The sequence below is a fragment of the Pleurodeles waltl genome, chromosome 8, assembly GCF_031143425.1.
Source record: "Pleurodeles waltl isolate 20211129_DDA chromosome 8, aPleWal1.hap1.20221129, whole genome shotgun sequence".
In the NCBI taxonomy this organism is placed as follows: Eukaryota; Metazoa; Chordata; class Amphibia; order Caudata; family Salamandridae; genus Pleurodeles; species Pleurodeles waltl.
Genome location: NC_090447.1, coordinates 563639433 through 563661383, shown reverse-complemented (window position 1 = coordinate 563661383; position 21951 = coordinate 563639433).

Here is a 21951-nt window from a genome sequence, read left to right as displayed (position 1 = left end):
CAGAAGATGTCCTTTTCTGCACAAAAACAATCCTGGCTGTAACGCAGGCAACTTTGCACCATAATGCAAGTGTGCCTGCATTGCCACTAGGGTGCACTCAGTGCACCAGAGCAGGAATGCATCATGCCTTAGTAGCTATAGCTCATGCTTCCGCTCTTTCTGTCATGTAGCGTAATGCAACAAGTTGGTTTACAATGTTCAGTTGCGTGGCATTTTAGTAAATGTATCCCTTGACCCTTTATTGATGTGGTCTAATAATCTTGTGTCTGTGATCAGTCTTGGCACTCCAAGACAAATTGGCACTATTAGAGTAGCAATAAAGTCAATAAGGACTGGCTCCATTCGATTCTTGAGGTTACCAGTGCCACTGCCACCTGTGCAAGATATTCTCTGTGTTAAATGGGGGATTTTGAGCTTGACGGGTGAAGGACATCCGCAGCTTATTGGCAGATGCCACATACCGTCAAAACTCTGAACCATGTGTTAAGTCTCTTGACTGTTTTAATTTATTTGATTTTTATTTGATTTTATTTAATGTTGTTATTTAAAGCAGAGCCTGGATTCATTTGGGTTTCACAATGTTTTGCATATTAAGGATGTGTCCAGTTTCAGATAGAATTATTATTCTTTTTTCCAGGAAGTATAAAATTAGTTCCAGTTTAAATATTGGAGTGTAGAGTAGTTCCGTATCCGTTTATCTTATTATACGGTACATAAACTTTGAGTTTCTTTTTACAACATATATTAAGGTAATGTATTATTTTTTAGAAACGAGTAATACGGAGTTTCTGTGCATTGTTCAAATGTCATCTTTCATTGCCCTGCAGGGTCCTCAGCGTTTCATTGGGTTTACATGTAATTTACACTACAATTTGCGAGTTTTATAATTTGACTTGTCAGAAAAAGCCTTGAATAATTTATTATGATTTTGACAGGTGGGGTGCTCCAGAAGTGGTTAGCAAATCCATCTTCTGTGAAATGTTTAGATGTTGACTTTTTTAATGCGTTGGAATGGTGCTCCAAATTCTAGACAAAGGTCCTTAGAAGCATCTTGATGCAGTACTTTTGTTTTTCTGATGGAAAGTGTCAAGTAGGAGTTTGTTTATGCTTCTAAGTGTCATGGAACCTCCTGAGACGTCAAGTTTATTTCTTAGATATTTCGTGGTATTCTGGTAAACTGCGGTGTTGTTTTGACTATGTATCTAGCTTCAAAGGGTAGTGGATATAGGCCTGATAAGGGAAGGGCAATGTGCTATGTTTTTATGGGCGAGCGCAATGCCTCCTCCATGATGGAATCTCTTTTTGGGCTTGAAACCACGCCCAGGTCACGTCAGTCACTTTCATTGGTTTCTGGGCTTGCTCTTTAAAATCTGCTTGCTTTCATTTGTTAAAGGCATGCATACCTCATGCCTTTTCCGGTGTTTAGCCCACCTACACAGCACTGGTAAAGTACTGAAACCATTCGAGGCTCGATGTTTTCAGTCCGGGTTTCCGGACTACTTTATCTGTTTATTTTCCCAGCAGCGCGATCGCGCTGGGATTTTACATAGCGCGATCGCACTGGGTTTTTTTTCTTTTAATTTGTGTGTCAAAAAAAGTCCGGTTAGGAGATTACAATGCAAATAGCTCTAACTCGAGCAAATGCGAGCCCCGTTGCATTGAAAATGCTTGTTTTAAGATAGTTTAAAATTGAGTTATGACATGGGAAACAACTTTAAGGTAGGTTGATACTTTTTTTGGAAGAGTAGAGAGGAGTGTTCTTCTTCAGCTTAAATGAGAGATGACTAGGGCTTCTGTATAAGTCTGTAAAAACTTGATACAAGAAAGAGCGTTTAAAGACTTTTATATTCGGGACTTTGCTATGGCTCGTATTTGTTTTTAATTGATGTTTTTCACCAAGAGAGAAGCTGAGCGATTTTACTAAAGTAGACATTTATGGCTTGATGTTTGCAACATTTAGCACTTTTTCCCACGTTTTTTCAATGGTATTGTTGTGGCCCAGGATCAAAAGGGGAAATTCAGTCTTTGCTGTATTGAATCTTACATGTCAAATACAACCTTTGTTGGCTGTAGCTGAGCTGCATTTTGGATTTTTAATCAAAACAGGTGAGTTAGCTTTTAGATGCAACAGTGTATTGTGAGCATACTGGTGAAAAGATGTGTCAAGGCATTGAGGCCCATATTCATGGAAAGTTGATGCTGCCTTAGCGTCATTTTTTTTTTTTACACTAACCATTCTTAGCACAGTTATGTGTCATTTTTCATAAATATGGGCCTAAATCTCACAGTGGTTCAACGTAAAGAATAAACAGCAGGGTGATAAATTGTGGTTTGCCAATGACACATGAGATTTGTCAGAAAAATGTGTTTCCAGTTGTAACTTGTTGGATAAATGTGAGGACATTCCCATGGTGTCTGTGAGTGTGTGAATGAGGATATTATGGACTACAGTGCCAAAGGCTGTGGTTATGTTATATGATAACAAAACAGGTATGACATCAATCACAATGTTTGAGTATGTCATCAAAGATCACAAGAGATGCTGGTCTGTACTGTCGTGGTCTAAAACTGGTCTGGTTAGTTATGGTTCTGGATGTGGCCATTTAGCTGTGAAGTTAAGCATTTTCATTGTTTTTTAACCAAAAAAGAAGACCTGATCTGGATTGGTAGTTTTGAACCATGTCTAGGTTAAAGTGAAGTTTCATGTGACATTTAGAGACTATACATTTTAGAGGAAAGCATTTTTCAGCAAGAGTCAGTGTAGGAATAGAGTATGCTAAAGTTTTGTAATTAGGGAATAGGCAAGATTGCTATCAGTAAACACTGTGTTTGGCATAAAAGATGAAAAAGGTTAGAGAGTCCTCAGAAACTAGTGAAAAACTGCCTCAGGTTGTTACATTTTCCATGAGGGTTGGCTGATTAATGATTGCCATTGCGGTTGAGGAATTATTCCCCAATTTTGATGATCTGTTCAAAGAAAAATGATGCAAAGTCAACACATTTAAATTGATTTCGACCAGAAATCATGAGTTTATGTATGATTCCTATAGTGCGTGTGCTTCATGCGTAGTTGAGTCAGATGGTTGGCTAGGAGGAAAGGTCCAGTTTAAGCCCAGTTAGAGAAAGATGCCCAACACTAAAGACCTCTTCCAACTGACCTTGCAGCAGACAGCATCTTCCAGTCTGTGTTCTTCTCTCTTAATGCATGGTCTGTTGGCAAACTGTGGCAACTGACACAGGATGATACTACAAGGTGAGCTGAGCTAAGGGGATACTGCCACAGATAGAGGGAAGTAGTGCAGGCTCAGAAGAGGGTCAGTTTGGGACACGAAAGAGTGTAATATAACAGGGGGCTCTCCCAGGCAGCTGTTGAGGAGAAGCAGGCACTGTATTGCTGATGTATTAATAGTGGGTGTGCACCTATCCATGGGTAGGAGACTTATCATGTGGTGAGGGTGGGACTGGTGAAAAAATGTTTAGTGTTTCAGGATCACTGTTTTGCCTGTATTTGCCTAAATTGCATTTGTTAAGGACTTTCTAATACATCAGTGGAGCACCTGGAAGTCAGTTTGGGAGAATGCACACATTTATCCTGCATCGTCAGAGCATATCAGCGAAGTCATCAAAGCTTTTTGGACTTGGGTGAATACCTAGTTCTGACCATTACAGACGCTGTCTCCAATTCTGATAGTTTCACCTACAAACCATTGATTTCAGTTGTGCTAGTCTAATTATTTAATGAATGCAAACACAGGCTACAACACACAGAATGCATTAGTATATCACACAAACGTTCAGGATTGAAATAGGGTCCTTAAGAACTTGAAGGAGTTTGCCACCCGATAGTCAACATTCTTCAATGAATAATATCCTCAAGAGAATGTTGCCCCTTGATGGACAGCCTCAGGCGGTGCTTCCAGGATATGATCTCCTACTGTGTTGGGTCCCAGGGTGTGGTATTCTAGCTTGGTGTATCTTCTGTTCTACCCTGTTATGGAATGTTGTGTGTCATGTGAAATGTGTGACGTCATTAGTGTGAGTGTTCTATCCTTGTCAGTTGGAGCTGCTATCTGGAGAAAGGAATTGAGCTGGATACATCCTAGCTTTTGGTGAAGTTCCCTTACTTGTAATTTGTTATTTAATAAAACATGTGTTCCTCTACCTATCTACCTCTTGGGTCTTCCTATCAGTGTGTATCTTTGAAATGCAACACAGTGCCTTACTAAAATAAAGAAATAAGAAAAGATACTGACACTTATTTAGCAACAGCATTTATTGGTGTTTAATAAAATAATGCAGATTTGCACCAAAGTGTCTCACATATACTAGATTTGAAGGTTCCTGGGAGAGGTGATACTTGATGTTCGAGTTGAATGTTAGCAGGAATGATGCTTAGCACAAATATAGGGAGAATGCTTTCTAGTGATCAAGAGAAAATGGGCAAATAACTTCAACATAACAATTTGATCAAGATGGATATAGGGGATGGGAACATGCCTTGGAAGGATTTGAAGGCCAGCTATGACAGTCAACATTCTTGGTGATGATATGAGTTGGTGGGTGTGGCTTATGGAATATTCTGAAGAGTGTGCTTGGGGAATTTCTGGGTTTTCAAGTGCTGAAAGAGTTCTGTGGGGTGGGACTACCTCACTTGAGATGGAGAACACTATGCTCACTACCTGAAACGTCCTGAAGTCCATTTTGTTTAATTTCCGGAATGGCAAAACAATTTAGTTCAACAAGATTAATTCAACAAAAAAAAGAAAATTTGGACACAAAAGACACTACTTGAAAACAGGCAAAGAGTAAAAAGGGACAAGGGCAATGGAGATAGGAAGGGGAATAGGGTATTGGTCCGCAGAGAATTAATAGCATGTAGGTGGGTTAGAAGTACTAGGATACATGCAGAGATATAGCTGCTGGTGTATAGGTGAGATAAAGATGTAAGGGTATTGATAGGGATAGAGGAGGTAAGCTATGGCAGTGTTAGATGTAGTATGTCAAAGGCATAGTTAGATATACTACAATATTGATAGATATGGTGGCTCTAGGGTGTCAGTAGGGATATAGGTACCTGAATATATGTGAGTGTGGAGTACTAGAGTATAAGATGGTGTTACATTAGAGATACTATGGTATATGTACTGGTAGAGAAACTAATATTTATGCAGGTCATAGAGTTTCAAGGTTATAGGTAGGAGTAGAGATACTTGAGTATAGATAGGGGAAAAGGACATGGTAAAAACATAAGATAGGGAGAAGAACTGACTAGGTTATAGGAAGAGGATGAAGAGAAGAGGAGAGAAACCATGTGAGGTGTGTGTGTATGGGCTCCCCACAGACAAGACAACAAGCCAATAGATAGCGAATTGGCAGCAAGGTAGGTGATCCTGCAAAGAGCTGCAAGGATTTTATCAACATGAAAGGAATTCCCCCGAAAGGATTTGATATGGATATGCCACTCATTCAGAAAACTTCAAAGATACAGAATTGTATGTTTCTTCAGAACCATTTTTCTTGAGTAGATGTATCTCCATAATAACCTCAAACACAGTGGGGCACTGAGGAAAAAGATGTACTAACAAAGAGTGCCTAGTCAGGTTCATTAATGAGGATTTATGCACTGTGAAAAATCAGGTAGAGAGGAGTCTTTCAATTTTTGGGAAGAGTTTATGATAGACATGGAGGAGACAAGTGATGAGAAATGACGAAGTGAGCAAGTTTTGATTGTAGGTGATGGGAGAAAGTGGGGAAGTATTAGTGAATCTTAGTATTCTTCGCAATCACTTCTTGCAATGTAATCATCTTGAACAGAGTTTTCCCAACAAAGTAGTTCAACACTTTCAAATCAAGAACAAGACAATAAGATCTGTCTGCTTCGGGAGCAAGGAACAATACTGAGTAAATAGCTTGGTTCCTTTCCAACACACGAACCACTGTTATTGTGCCCTTTGCCGCAAACTCCCTATCTCTTTTAAGAGGTAATCCTTTTTACTGCATTTTTGAGTATTGGTGTGTTTTAAAACGCGGGTGTGTCCTTCCTTCCGGTTCTATAAACTAACTTGAATCATTGTGAGAGACCACTTGCCCTTGATTGCTTGCACTATGGGTTACAATAGTCATGCCCTAACTACCTGGTGTTGATAGTCATGAGTTCTAGTTTTGAGATTGGAGCATGTGCGGTCAAGATTTTTTTCATCCTACAGCCCCCAACCTCATACTCAGTCCCTGGAAGGGACATGAAGAGATTAACACTGTGTAATAAGGTAGGTTTATTAACTAATCAGAAATAGTCTTCAGTCTCACCTGGTAGGGCAGATCTGACAGAAACCATCAACTCAGGTGTTTCAACATTGCTTTTGTCACTGTTTGAATGTGGATATCCCACACTGATGATGGGGACCTATTAACATGTGTCTGTTTTATCCATACGCTATGGCCCTCAATACAACATTGGCGGTAAAAGCCGCATACGCCGTGCAGAAGACCGTCAACACACCGCCGCGTCTGCGGAATTCCGCCACAGCAATTATGACCCACAGTTCTGAATCCGCCAAAATCTAGACACCCACACAAGTCCGCCACACCAAAGGTCAGTGATAAACTGGTGAAAACAAAACCTCCACCGTCATGCCAACAGAAATACGCCCTCACTATCACGACACATGAATCCACGCGGCGGTCTTTCAACCGCGGTATTCCATTGGCAGTACACACCGCTGCGCTCAAAATACACACACATTAACAAAACACAGCCACATTGGACAAATCGAAATACACACACCTGATACACATACGCACACCACTCCCACACACCCCATACAATATAAAACACACACCCACATCCCCCACAAACCCCTACGACAACAAATCACGAACGAAAGCCAGAGAGAGACAGCACCAGCAAGAACAACAGCATCCACAGGCACACAACACCATCACCCACAGAACTTCCATGCACCTCACACAACACCCCACTACATATCAGCACACTTATCACCCCACACTCCACCCCACACATCACCTACACCACCCCATGGCACGGCAAAGATACCCCAGGATCTCAGAGGAGGAGCTCAGTGTCATGGTGGAGGAAATCGTCCGGGTAGAGCCACAGCTATTCGGATCACAGGTGCAGCACACCTCCATTGCAAGGAAGATGGAGCTATGGCGAAGAATAGTGGACAGGGTCAACGCAGTGGGACAGCACCCAATAAATCGGGAGGACATCAGGAAGAGGTGGAACGACCTATGGGGGAAGGTGCGTTCCATGGTCTCAAGACACCACCTGGCAGTTCAGCGGACTGGCGGCGGACCCCCACCTCCTCCCCCACAACTAACAACATGGGAGGAGCAGGTCTTGGCAATTCTGCATCCTGAGGGCCTCGCAGGAGTAGGTGGAGGAATGGACTCTGGTAAGACAAATCTTAACTATTACATCCCCCACCCTACCTGCATGCCAGCACATACCCCCACCCTCACCCTCAACCCCAGCACTCCAACTCCTCACATATGTCCCAACATCACAAACCACCCATCCCAACACCATGCCCTGCATGCAACAACAAAGCATGGACGCCCATCACTAAAGCATGACCACTGCACATACCCATACACCCCCCTAAACCATCATCACACAAGGTCCCACACAGGAATGCAAGCACTGGGGTACACGGTCACTCACCCATTGCACACCATGCCACACACAGATGTAATAAACATCTTTTTATACCCCTGCAGGACCCCTACCCAACGTCACCGGACAGGAGGGTACACACATGTCCACACCACCAACAGAAGAGGCCCACAGTGATGACAGCACCTCTGTCCAACTGGATCTAGATGACCAGCCCGGCCCATCGAGGACCTCGGTACAGTCGGTTCCCATCACACAGTCACAGGCCACTACAGAGCTTCCCCCCTCTGGAAACACCAGCACAGCACCCACCCAGCGGGCCCATACCTCCGTCCCCAGGACACGTCAATCAGCTGTGTGTCCACCACTACAGGGAACCCAGGCTAACCCACCACCCCAACAACAGGGACCGGGGGGCAGTGGCAGTGGGCACACGGTCCAGGGGGCGGAGGCCCAGGAACACAGGGGAACTGGGAGGGCTGCTGTGCGACAGGGGGCGGACAGGCCAAGGAAACCCACTCTCCACGAGACCCTCTCCTCCATCATGGGAGCCTACCACCACTCCCAGGAGACGATGGCAGCGATACTGGCCAAGTTTCAGGAGACCCAGCGCCTGCATGAGGAACAGTATATGGGCTTCAGGGAGGAACTCAGAACCATCAGCTCCACCCTGGGCACCATCGTAGGGGTGCTGAAGGAAGTACTCAACACCAGGAGGGACACTGTGGCACTACAAGGGGCCCCTGACACTAGCATGGACGATGAACTGCCCACCACCTCCGCCGGCGCTAGTGGACAGGACGCCCCGCCACAGGACCACCACACCAGCACCCCACCCCCTGCAGAGGGAGAACCACCACGCAAACGGTCCCTGAGATCCAGTACAAAGACAGAGCACAATGCCAAGACCCCCGCCAAGAAATGAGACCACCCTGATTGTCATCCTACTGTCCTACTTTGTCACCCTGTCCATACTGAAACTGCCCCAACTCCACTTCCTATGCCCATATGGGCAATGCACCTGTGAGACTAATAGACTCCCTATTTTACTACCCCCTCCAATATTGAGCACTTAAATAAACACACTTAAAGCACAAAACAATCTGGAGTCTGTCTGTGATTTCAAAATAGTGTAATAGCAATTAAAGTGACAAAATGCTCTTTCAATTGTAATGTCAACATACCTATGTCACACAGCTCTAGTCCATGAGGAATCTAAGCAGATGTCACACAGTGGGACCCACAACTGTGAAATCGTAAGGGAAAGTGACAACTCAGTGACCATGCACTGGGTGAAAACAACAGACAGTAGAGAGGCAGTAGTGTATAAGTACATGTAGTAGGCAGGTCTGTACTCTTACTTGTGTCTCACTGGAAATATTGCTGGATCACTGAGTCCCTGTTGCTCATGTCTTCTTCCTCTGCTTCCTCGTCTTCACTGTCCACAGGCTCCACAGCTGCCACAACACCGCCATATGGACCATCCTCCTGCAGAAAAGGCACCTGTCGTCGCAAAGCCAAGTTGTGAAGCATACAGCAGGCCACGATGATCTGGCACACCTTCTTTGGTGAGTAGAATAGGGATCCACATGTCATATGGAGGCACTGGAACCTGGCCTTCAGGAGGCCGAAGGTCTGCTCGATCACCCTCCTAGTTAGCCCATGGGCCTCATTGTAGCGTTCCTCTGCCCTTGTCCTGGGATTCCTCACTGGGGTCAGTAGCCATGACAGGTTGGGGTAACCAGAGTCACCTGCAAATGGCGAGGGACAACTGTTAGACACGCACTAACCTGTAGGGATATCCCCAGACCCAGACAACCATTCCCACTGTCTTGCTTCCAGGTGCTCACCTAATAGCCACACACGATGCCTCTGGAGTTGACCCATCACATAAGGGATGCTGCTATTCTGCAGGATGTAGGCATCATGCACTGAGCCAGGGAACATGACATTCACATGTACTGGTCTGCCAAACATACCATCTGTACATTCATTGAATGATAAGTCTTCCGGTTTCTGTACACCTGTTCACTCCTGTGGGGGGGTACCAAAGCCACATGGGTCCCATCAATGGCACCTATGATGTTGGGGATATGTCCCAGGGCATAGAAATCACCTTTCACTGTAGGCAAATCCTCCACCTGAGGGAAAACGATGTAGCTCCGCATGTGTTTCAGAAGGGCAGACAACACTCTGGACAACACGTTGGAAAACATAGGCTGGGATATCCCTGATGCTATGGCCACTGTTGTTTGAAATTACCCACTTGCAAGGAAATGGAGCACTGACAGCACCTGCACTTGAGGGGGGATTCCTGTGGGATGGCTGATTGCTGACATCAGGTCTGGCTCCAACTGGGTACACAGTTCCTGGATTGTGGCACGGTCAAGCCTGTATGTGATAATCACATGTCTTTCCTCCACTGTCGACAGGTCCACCAACGGTCGGTACACCAGAGGATGCTGCCATCTCCTCTCATGTCCCAGCGGACGGTGCCTATGAAGGACAACAGCGAGCACAGAGTCAAACAACTCAGAGGTACGTACACAAAGTTTACACAGAACACCATTCATACACAAAAAGTGGCCTGTATGTGTGTTGAGTCTAGGCCAAGGTATGTGTGACACGGATGAAAATGAAGCCATGTGGACCCCTGAAATGGCGGCTGCCTGACCTCTAAAGTGGGAAAATGGGATGTGAGGTTACTGCGCTGGCGTTGTACACCGTCGCGGTAGGCGGTCGAAGACCGCAGCGCAATGCTGCATTGGTTAACATTGGACCCTGTGGGTCCCAGGAGCCAATGACGGTGTACACCGGCGGTGACGGTACGCACCGCCGCGGACGTGACCGCCATTTTCTATCTGTTGAATCACTCAATACCTGATCTTCGACAGGAGAGGACCTACACTGCAAGTGCTGCTGTGACCTCGATCTGGAAGAGACAATGGCTCGAGTGTCTGGGGAAAGGGCCCCTGCCTTCACATCGGAGGAGTTGGAGAAACTCGTGGATGGGGTCCTTCCCCAGTACACACTACTCTACGGTCCTCCAGACAAACAGGTAAATACATGATGTATGGGCTATGCCTGTGTGGAGAGGGTTGGATGTAAGAAGGAAGGGGGGAGAGTGCGGCGTGCATGAAACGACGGTCAATGCATGTGCCAGATGGCAAGGGTAGGGATGGGGGCCAATCACTTTGACAGTGCAGTTGGTAATAACTTACTCTTCCCCCTGTACATTTCATGTAGGTCAGCACCCACCAGAAAAAACATATTTGGCGTGCCATCGCAAAGGACGTCTGGACCCTGGGGGTCTACCACAGACGGAGCACCCACTGCCGGAAAAGATGGGAGGACATTCGCCGCTGGAGGAAGAAGACGGCGGAGGCTCAACTGGGGATGGCCTCCCAACGTGGGAGGGGTGCCCGTCGCACCATGAACCTCCTGATGTTCAGGATCCTGGCGGTGGCCTACCCGGAGTTGGATGGGGACTTGAGAGCATCACAGCAGCAACAAGGGGGTGAGTACACTCTCATTCTGCTGACGTTGCGCGCAGTGGAGGGGTCTGGGTGGGGGAGGTGGGCTGTGGGTTTCCCTAGGCCAGGGCGAGTTCCGTAGGTCCCTCCGTAAGGCAGGCCATGTGGCACCCCACCCCACCTCTGTAGAGTGCCAAGTACACCTAGTCATGCCCCTGTGTCATCTATGTGTGCAGATGTCGTCCATAGCCTTGTAGGCCATTTCCCAGGAATTGAACAGTGGAGCCCAAGAGTGCGGCGTAGTGCAGGGGGCTTCTGTGTCTGTCGTGTCCGCCAACGGTAGCGGTAATGCATGCACTGAACATGTCTTTCTTCTGTCGTCCCCCCCTTTTTGTGGTCTCCCTGTTCTTGTGTGCATTAGCATCATCAGGCGGAGGAGCAGTGGCACTGGAGCACCACGGGGCTGCATCCCACATGGCCATGGAGGGCCACACTACGGATTCGGACTTCACCAGTGGGACGGAGTGCGAGGGGAGCTCCACGGCGGGGACAGGAGCTTTGACCAGTGACACGGATTCGTCCTTTGATGGGAGCTCCCTTGTGGTGGCGGCAACATCTGTGCTACCCCCATCTACAGGTACAGCCGCCACCACCCATTCCAGCACCGCCCTCCCAGCAGCCCCTCAGCCTTCGCCCTGTGCCCGCTCACCCGGGAGGGTGGGCATCACCTTCGCCCCAGACACCTCAGGAACTGCCCCAGTCACCCCTGCTGCCCTCAGTGAGGAGGCCATTGACCTCCTCAGGTCCCTCACTGTTGGGCAGTCTACCATTTTGAATGCCATCCAGGATGTAGAAAGGCAGTTGCAACAAACAAATGCATTCCTGGAGGGCATTCATTCTGGTCAGGCGGCCCTTCAGCGAGCTTTTCAGACTCTGGCCTCAGCACTGATGGCAGCCATTGTCCCTGTGTCTAGCCTCCCCCCTCCAACTTCCTCCACCCCGACCCAATCCCCTGAACCCCAGCCTATCCCAAGCACACCTACAGACCAGCATGCACACACGTCAACACACAAGGGAAGCTCAGGCAAACATAAGCACCACACATCCCACAGGCACTCACGCAAGCATCACACACATGCAGACACACCAACATCCACTGCCTCCACTGTGTCCCCCTCCTTCTCATCTCCCTCCTCCCTCCCTGTCTCGTCTACACTCACACCTTCATGCACTACCTCTACAGCCACTACATCCCTCTCCAGCACACCCACCACCACACCCGCTCACTTGCAGTCACCACCCACACTACCATTCACACGTCCCCTGTGTCCTCTCCCAGTGTGTCTGTGACGCCACCTCCCAAGGTACACAAACGCAGGCACACACCCACCCAACAGCCATCCACCTCACGACAGCCTCCAGCGCATGCACCTTCACCCAAAGTCAGAAAACAAACACCTCCTACAACCACCACCTCTTCCTCCACTCCCAAACCCCCTTCAGCTACCCGTCCCAGTGTGTCAAAGAAACTTTTCCTGTCCAACCTTGACCTCTTTCCCACACCTCCCCCACCCTGTCAGTCTCATAGGTCCCGAACTAGCACCTCAGCCACAACATCTCCGGGACCAGTGGTGCCTGTAGTCACCAGAATCTGGAGTGCACCGGACACCAGGGCAGCCAGTGTGCCACGGAGCCACAGCACAGACAGTCCCCCACCTGTGAAGCATCAGAAGTTGGCCAGTGCCCAGCGGGAGAGGGGGAAGACTCCAGCCACCAAAGCCGCTCCCAGGGGTCCCGGTGGGAGTGTGGAGTCAGCTGTGACACCTTCCAAGGTGGGGAAGGGCCACAAGAAACCCGGCAAGTCTGGGAAGAGCAGCACGGCAGAGAAGACCGCCATCATCCCCGCTGCCCAGGAGGCCACCTCCAGCACCAACCCAGCTGCCCAGGACAGGACCACCAGCACAAGTCCATCTGCCCAGGACAGGACCGCCAGCAACAGCCCACCTGCCCAGGACAGGACCGCCAGCACCATCCCACCTGCCCAGGACAGGACTGCCAGCACCAGCCCACCTGCCCAGGACAGGACCGCCAGCACCAGCCCACCTGCCCAGGACAGGACCGCCAGCACCAGCCCACCTGCCCAGGAGCCCACCGCCAGCACATGCCCAGCTGCCCAGGAGGCCACCGCCAGCATAGGCCCAGCTGCCCAGGAGGCCACCGCCAGCAAAAGCCCCGCTGGGCCATGAAGGACCGCCAGCACAAGCCCCGTTGGGCCATGAAGGACCGCCAGCACAAGCCCCGCTGTGCCATGACGGACCGCCAGCACAAGCCCCGCTGGGCCATGAAGGACCGCCAGCAAAAGCCCAGCGGGGCCATGAAGAACCGCCAGCAAAAGCCCCGCTGGGCCATGAAGGACCGCCAGCAGCTGAGTCCCTGCAATGGAGACCGCCGCCTCAAGCACCGCTGCACAGGGCACCGCCACCTCAAGCTCCGCTGCACCGGGCACCGCCGTCTCAAGCATCGCTGAACAGGGCACTGCTGTCTCAAGCACCGCTGAACAGGGCACCGCAGTCTCAAGCACCGCTGAACAGGGCACCGCCGTCTCAAGCACTGCTGAACAGGGCCCGCCATCTCAAGCACCGCTGAACAGGGCACCGCCTTCTCAAGCACCGCTGAACAGGGCACTGCTGTCTCAAGCACCGCTGGCCCATGAGCGACAAGGGCACTGACGCAACTGAGTCCGTCACAGGTTGAATGATGCACTCTGGGCACAAAGCCCCCTCCAGAACCAGTGGAGAAAGGCATCCACTACCTCTGTCCTTAGCAGGATGAAGCACTCTGGGCACAAAGCCCCCTCCAGAACCAGTGGAGAAAGGCATCCACTACCTCTGTCCTTAGCAGGATGAGCACTCTGGGCACAAAGCCCCCTCCAGAACCAGTGGAGAAAGGCATCCACTACCTCTGTCCTTAGCAGGATGAAGCACTCTGGGCACAAAGCCCCCTCCAGAACCAGTGGAGAAAGGCATCCACTACCTCTGTCCTTAGCAGGATGAACACTCTGGGCACAAAGCCCCCTCCAGAACCAGTGGAGAAAGGCATCCACTACCTCTGTCCTTAGCAGGATGAAGCACTCTGGGCACCATGCCCCCTCCAGAACCAGTGGAGACTGTCATCCACTTGAGAGACTGTGGCTTTGCACTCCCCAGGATTGAACAGTGGGCAAACCACCCACTGTAGAGACTTGAGAGACTGTGGCTTTGCACTCTCCAGGATTGAACAGTGGGCAAACCACCCACTGTAGAGACTGGAGAGACGGTGGCTTTGCACTCCCCAGGACTGAACAGTGGGCAAACCACCCACTGTAGAGACTTGAGAGACTGTGGCTTTGCACTCCCCAGGATTGAACAGTGGGCAAACCACCCACTGTAGAGACTTGAGAGACTGTGGCTTTGCACTCCCCAGGATTGAACAGTGGGCAAACCACCCACTGTAGAGTCTTGTGAGACTGTGGCTTTGCACTCCCCAGGATTGAACAGTGGGCAAACCACCCACTGTAGAGACTTGAGAGACTGTGGCTTTGCATTCCCCAGGATTGAACAGTGGGCATGTGGCCCCCTCGTGGATTTGGCGTCATGCACTCAACCGGTTGAGGTGCCCCCCCTTTCCCTCCCCCTGAGGTGCCTGTTTAGTTGCCCTCTGATGCTCCTTCAGTGTTCTCTCCGTCATGGTCGGGGATCTTGTGTGAGCCTCGCCCATACCGTGTGGTCCCAGTGTTCCACGGACTTTATTAGAGCACTACCTGGACTACTATACTTGGTATATATTTTGTACATGGTGTATATATATATTTCTGCCTATGTGCTTTTAATATATTACAATGGTTACACTCATTTTCTATTGTCTTTGCATTCTTCCGGGGGGTTTGAGGGCTGTAACTGTGATGTATTGATATGCATTAGTGTGTGTGTTGTAGTGGGTGAGGGTGGGGGTGTTGCGTGTGTGTGTCCCTGTTTTTTCCCTCCCCCATCCCCTGTGTCGTAGGTGCAGTACTCACCGTGGTCTTCGCCGCCGGCGTTCGTGCTCCTGGTAGAGGAGCAGGAAGACTATTGCAAGTAGAATTTGGAGTTCCGGATCCATGGCGTCCTCGTTCCTCGTGGTGTGGGTAGAGGTGAGCGTTTTTTCCTTCGGTATTCCTGTTTCCGCCGTGTTTTTATCCGCAGTGAATCCGCCCCGGAAAAGGTGGCGGATTGGTAGGTTGTGATACTGTGGGTGGTACATTGTCCTCCGTCTGTCTGTTGGCGGTGACTGCCAAGCTGTTTGTTTGTACCGCCGTGGCGGTCGGAGTATTAAAGTGGCTGTCTTTGTTGGCGGTTTCCGCCATGGTCGTAATAGCACATTTTTTTCCGCCGGCCTGTTGGCGGTCTTACCGCCGCTTTATCACCGTCCGCCAAGGTTGTAATGAACACCTATGTCTTGTCATCTTCTAAAACTACTAAATTATGTTTTACCTTACAGATTCTAGGGGTTGAAAAACTTGAATTTGTTCTGACTAGTGGAAGGAAATTGTATCACTATGCATTGTCCAGCCATCCATTTCTGTTCCTTCACACCCAACTTCTTGTCATACCAGGATTTGTACTTGTCTGATAAAGACAAACTGATTTGACTACTGTGTGTCTGTCAACCCATACTGGTCAACTAGTTAGAGGTGAGTTTAGATCCTGGTTTCCTGCCTTTTTAAGGATGTGAATGGTGATATCCCTGTTACAGAATTAGGAGAAGTGTAGTAGGACCACAAGAAATTGTGACGCATTTTCTGAACCAGTTTGCCTGTGGTATGAGCCAATTGTATGGATTCTTTTATCATCGTATTTATTCTTTCACTAACTCATTAACTCTGGGACAGTAGAGGGGTGTTCTTATGTGATTAATAGATACATCCCTTAAAAACAATTTCTGATCTTCTGAAACAACATCTACTCCTTTGTCAGTTATTATACTACTAGGGATACCTCCTAATGAGAAAGTGTCTATTGAAAATTAAGTTAATGATGCAGTGTTTATATTATTCACAAATTTGTTTGTAACTCAATGTAAATGATAATCAACGAGGACAAATAAGAATTTAAAAAGTGCTACAGGTGTATTAATGGGGCCTACAATATCAACTTATCCACTTGGCTTGGATGAAACATCTATGGGACAGTGGAGTTTGCATAATACTTTGGTCTTATCTCCCATCCCACAAGTGTGGCAATCTCTTACGTTGTTTTCCATTATCTTCTCCATGTTAGGAAACCAATACTCTGCTCTGATTTTACTTTTAGTCTAGTTTCTTTCCAAATGGACTTCATGGGTTATATCAGTGGTGTTTACACAGAGTATCGGAACCAAAAATATTGTGTGTCAAAATATCATGTCATGAATATCGAGGACAAAAATATTCTGAAGGTAAGTGTTAGAAATGGGGTTTTTGGTTGGCAGTTATGTTGCCCTCTGTCCAAGCAAGAACCCTCACTCTAGTCAGGGTAAGTCACACACAATCCAAAATCAGCCTGTGCTCACCCTCCGGTAGCTTGACACGAGCAGTCAGGCTTAACTTAGAAGGCAATGTGTAAAGCATTTGTGCAATAAATCATACAACACCATAGCATAACACCACAAAAATACACCACACAGTATTTAGAAAAATATATAATATTTATCTGGGTATCTTCAGGTCAAAACGATCAAAGTTGCAATATGAATTTGTAAAGATATCACTGAAAAGTGATATAAAGTGTCTTAAGTCTTTAGAAAGTAAACAGAGTCTCTTTCAAACACAAAGTACCTGGTTTCTGGTGGAAAATCTCCTCAGAGGGCCACAAAGGAAGAGGTGCGTGGAAAAAGGGGTGTGTGCGTCGATTTCTCCCCAGCACACACGGACTTGCGTCGTTATTTTCCACGCGGGGAAGTCGGGCGTCGTTTTCCGGCGCGCGGACAGTCTCTTTCTGTGGGTCGCGGGGATTACCCGATGTCCCGGGTCTGTGCGTGGATTTTCCTGCTTGTTTTCCGGCTGCGGGTCGTTCTGCGGGGCTGCGCGTCGAAGTTTCGATCTCACGGCAGGCGTCGCGTCGATTTCTCCTGCGGAGTCGGGCGGCGTTGTCCTTGCGAGGCCGTGCGTCAAAGTTTTGATCTCACGGCAGGCGTCGCGTCGATTTCTCCTGCGGAGTCGGGCGGCGTTGTCCTTGCGAGGCCGTGCGTCAAAGTTTTGATCTCACGGCAGGCGTCGCGTCGATTTCTCCCGGGAAGTCGGGCGGCGTTGTCCTTGCGAGGCCGTGCGTCGAAGTTTCGGTCGTCCCGAAGGCGTCGCGTTGATCAGCGTCGGTGTGCGGCGTTTTTCTTGCCGCGGAACAAGCTGTGCGTCGAAAAGTTCGGCGCACGGAGCGTCCAAGAGGAAGAGGGAAGTCTTTTTGGTCCTGAGACTTCAGGGAACAGGAGGCAAGCTCTATCCAAGCCCTTGGAGATCACTTTTACAGCCAGGCAAGAGTTCAGCAAGGCAGCAGGCCAACAGCAAGGCAGCAGTCCTTTGTAGAAAAGCAGACAGGTGAGTCCTTTGAGCAGCCAGGCAGTTCTTCTTGGCAGGATGTAGTTTCTGGTTCAGGTTTCTTCTCCAGCAAGTGTCTGATGAGGTAGGGCAGAGGCCCTGTTTTATACTAAGTTGTGCCTTTGAAGTGGGGGTGACTTCAAAGAGTCTCTAAGAAATGCACCAAGTTCCCTTTCAGCTCAATCCTGTCTGCCAGAGTCCCAGTAGGGGGTGTGGCAGTCCTTTGTGTGAGGGCAGGCCCTCCACCCTCCCAGCCCAGGAAGACCCATTCAAAATGCAGATGTATGCAAGTGAGGCTGAGTACCCTGTGTTTGGGGTGTGTCTGAGTGAATGCACAAGGAGCTGTCAACTAAACCTAGCCAGACGTGGATTGAAGGGCACAACAAGATTTTAGTGCAAAGAAATGCTCACTTTCTAAAAGTGGCATTTCTAGAATAGTAATATTAAATCCGACTTCACCAGTCAGCAGGATTTTGTATTACCATTCTGGCCATACTAAATATGACCTTCCTGCTCCTTTCAGATCAGCAGCTGCCACTTCAACAGTGTATGAAGGCAGCCCCAATGTTAGCCTATGAAAGGAGCAGGCCTCACAGTAGTGTAAAAACGAATTTAGGAGTTTCACACTACCAGGACATATAACTACACAGGTACATGTCCTGCCTTTTACCTACACAGCACCCTGCTCTAGGGGTTACCTAGGGCACACATTAGGGATGACTTATATGTAGTAAAAGGGGAGTTCTAGGCTTGGCAAGTACTTTTAAATGCCAAGTCGATGTGGCAGTGAAACTGCACACACAGGCCTTGCAATGGCAGGCCTGAGACAGGGTTAAGGGGCTACTGAGGTGGGTGGCACAACCAGTGCTGCAGGCCCACTAGTAGCATTTAATCTACCTGCCCTAGGCACATGTAGTGCACTCTACCAGGGACTTACAAGTAAATTAAATAGTCAATCATGGATAAACCAATCAGTAGTACAATTTACCCAGAGAGCATATGCACTTTAGCACTGGTTAGCAGTGGTAAAGTGCCCAGAGGTCAAAAGCCAACAACAACAGGTCAGAAAAAATAGGAGGAAGGAGGCAAAAAGTTTGGGGATGTCCCTGTCAAAAAGCCAGGTCCAACAGTAAGTTTCTATAGGTAAGTAAAGTTTTACTATATGTAACTCCACATATATGTACCTTGACTATATATGTATCTTTAGGGTGTGTAGCTATGGAGTTAAGAAAAGTAAATCTATGCTTACCTATTTCTGCTTACCTTCTCAATATTTTGGTTTTTACTATTGTTATACAATATTCTGTCTAGATGATGTTTTTGATTCCAATATTCTTTCAGTGACCCATATTATCAATGCATTCTCCTACATTTTTAGGTGGTAAGATCTAGTTCTTTTAACATATGTTCTCCCTCAATGGACAATGTATTCCTCACATTCCAATATGGCTGTAAGTGGTCAGGTACTTCTTTGCATTTCTTTTGCCATCCTTTTAAGATTTTCTCTTTAACTGGAAAAAGTGTTTTGTCAATTCTCATACTGCCTTCCCATTCTTTTTTTAAAATAGAAGGGATTTGAATGGACAGTACAGTTTCATCTGCTGGTAAGACATTGTGTGCAAAATCATTGACAGGCAACCTGGATAAACCATCGGCTGGCAAACTGTTGGCTCCTAGTAAAAATTCTATTTTAAAACTGTATCCTTGTGGGCCTAAGATCCATTTAGATATTCTGGGGGTAGCATTTCTATGCTTTAAGTAGATAACAGAGGAATCAACAGTTTGTGGTCAGTCCTTAGTAGGAATGCTAGGCCCCACAAATAGAATTTAACATGGTTGATATCCCAGAAGCAAGCAGTGCTTCTTTTTTCACAGTGGAATTATTACGTTCGGATGCTTTAAGGGCCTCAGATGCAAAAGCTATTATGTTTTCAGTGCCTTCTAAAACTTGAACTACACTGACACCAAGATCCATGTTGCTGGCATTGGTTGTCAAACTCGTTTTGTAACTGATGTTAAATTTCACAATGTTTGGTATGTTTATAATATCACTTTTAAGTTGAATGAAGGCATCTTTTTTACAGTGTTCCAATCAAATGTGGTGCCTTCTTGAGCAATAGATGTATTGAATGCATTCTGGAATTCGTTTAACAAATTTTGATTTATACTCAGCCAATCCTAAAAAACGTTTTCATTTCTTCTTTACTGGACAAAATATTGACTTGACAGAGATGGGACATTTCTTATGGAATCAATGAGGACATATTTTGGCTTAATACCTTCATTGGATATGTTGTGTCCTAGGTAATCGACTGAAGTTACTCCAGTTTTACAATTCTCCTTTTTAGTCGTTAATTCTGCTACTTTAAATTTGATCAGCATCTCCCTCAATTTGTCAATATGCTTTTTCTCAAATGACCCATATATCACTACATCATCCTGAAAACACATGATCCCATGACCATCTTTTAGCATGTGTTGCATCACTCTTTGGAGTATGGCCACCACAGAGGCTAACCCAAAGAGCATTCTGCACTAAATGTAAGCAGCAAAGAGGTTGGTGAAAGGAGAGAGGTTGGAGTTCTACCTGGTGGTACAAAGGTCTAATACACTGAAATATGTGGCAGCATGTATGAGGCTTAACATTTCAATAATTCTGGGTAGATGATGCCTGTCTACCAAAATGTTAGAGTTAGGGTGTATCAAATGGACACACAGCCATGTATCCTTGGAATTGTTCTTAGTTGCTACAACAATAGGAGCTAGCCATTCAAGCTTTCTATTTCTTCCAATCACTCTTCGAGTTCCTAATCTGTCTAGTTCTTTTTTAAGTGGATCTTTCATGAGCTACTATATAGGTCTACACCTGTGCACTACTGAAACAGTATTACCTTTCAGCTTCATTTTGTGAACACAATCCTTCAGTAGACATAGTTTGTCAGAAAAAGCTTTAGGAAACTCTTCACACACATCATTGCCTATAAATGATTTGTCAACTATGAGTATGTGCTCTTCATTATTAGGGTCAAGTTTAATTCCTATGTCCTTTTGGTGTTTCTATCCTAATAAATGTAAGCCCTTTTTAGTTATAGTTTTTCTGTCCTTGAACGATATATACATTTTGGTCATTTCATCCAAAAGTATTGGGTCTTTATTGTGTCCCTCAGGATATGTCAGGATTTTCTGATATATAATTTCTTCCTGCAAATTTCTCTTGAAAAGTTCTTTTATCTATTAGAGTATAATGTGAGCATGAATCAACATATGTTGAAAATCACACCATCAAGAGTAATATCACAGGTGGGATAAGTTACATTTCCACTTTCTTCAATAGAATTTACCTGAAAGACGACTATTATCTGCTTCATTCTCATTATTAATCTATCTGACACCATCAATCTATTTGGTTTCTGGGTCCTGAAAATTACTGTCCTTATAGGACACTTGGGACTTTTCTTTTCTCTAAACAGTTAGCAATGCCACATCTTTAACATTTAAGTTTATCTGGCTTGTTATGTTTCATGAGACAGTAAGTAGTCCAAATCACAAGTGGCACCCCTTCTAAATACTGCAATGTAATAAGCCATGTTTTCATTTTTTCCTTGTACCCTTCCAAAAATGTTTGCCTTTGTACGCCTTTATTCTTTTTTTACCTTGAAATATTTATTTAATCTCTTCAGTGTATTTAGGGGGTCATTCCGACCCCGGCGGTCAAGGACCGCCGGGGATGCGGGAGCACCGCCAACAGGCTGGCGGTGCCCCGCAGGGCATTCTGACCGCGGCAGTATGGCCGCGGTCAGAAACGGAAAACCGGCAGTCTCCCGCCAGTTTTCCGCCGCCATGGGGGATTCCGACCCCCTCACCGCCATCCTGTTCCTGGCGGTTCTGACCGCCAGGAACAGGATGGCGGTGAGGGGTGTCGTGGGGCCCCTGGGGGCCCCTGCAGTGCCCATGCCAATGAATATGCACTTTAGCACTGGTTAGCAGTGGTAACGTGTGCAGTGTCTACAAACCAGCAAAAACAATATCCAAAAAGTGGAGGGAGGCAGGGAAAAAGATAGGGGTGACCACCCTAAGGCTTTCAGGTCTAATACTCATACATAGCATATGACTTTATTTTATCACAAAGTTGGTGCTGCATGAGCAAGCTGCATGGAGTTTTCAACTTTATCGCTGCATGGATCTGATAACAGTGATCTTGTAGAGGGTAAAAATGAAGAACAAACCATATTTGAAAGAATGAAATTAACCTTCGA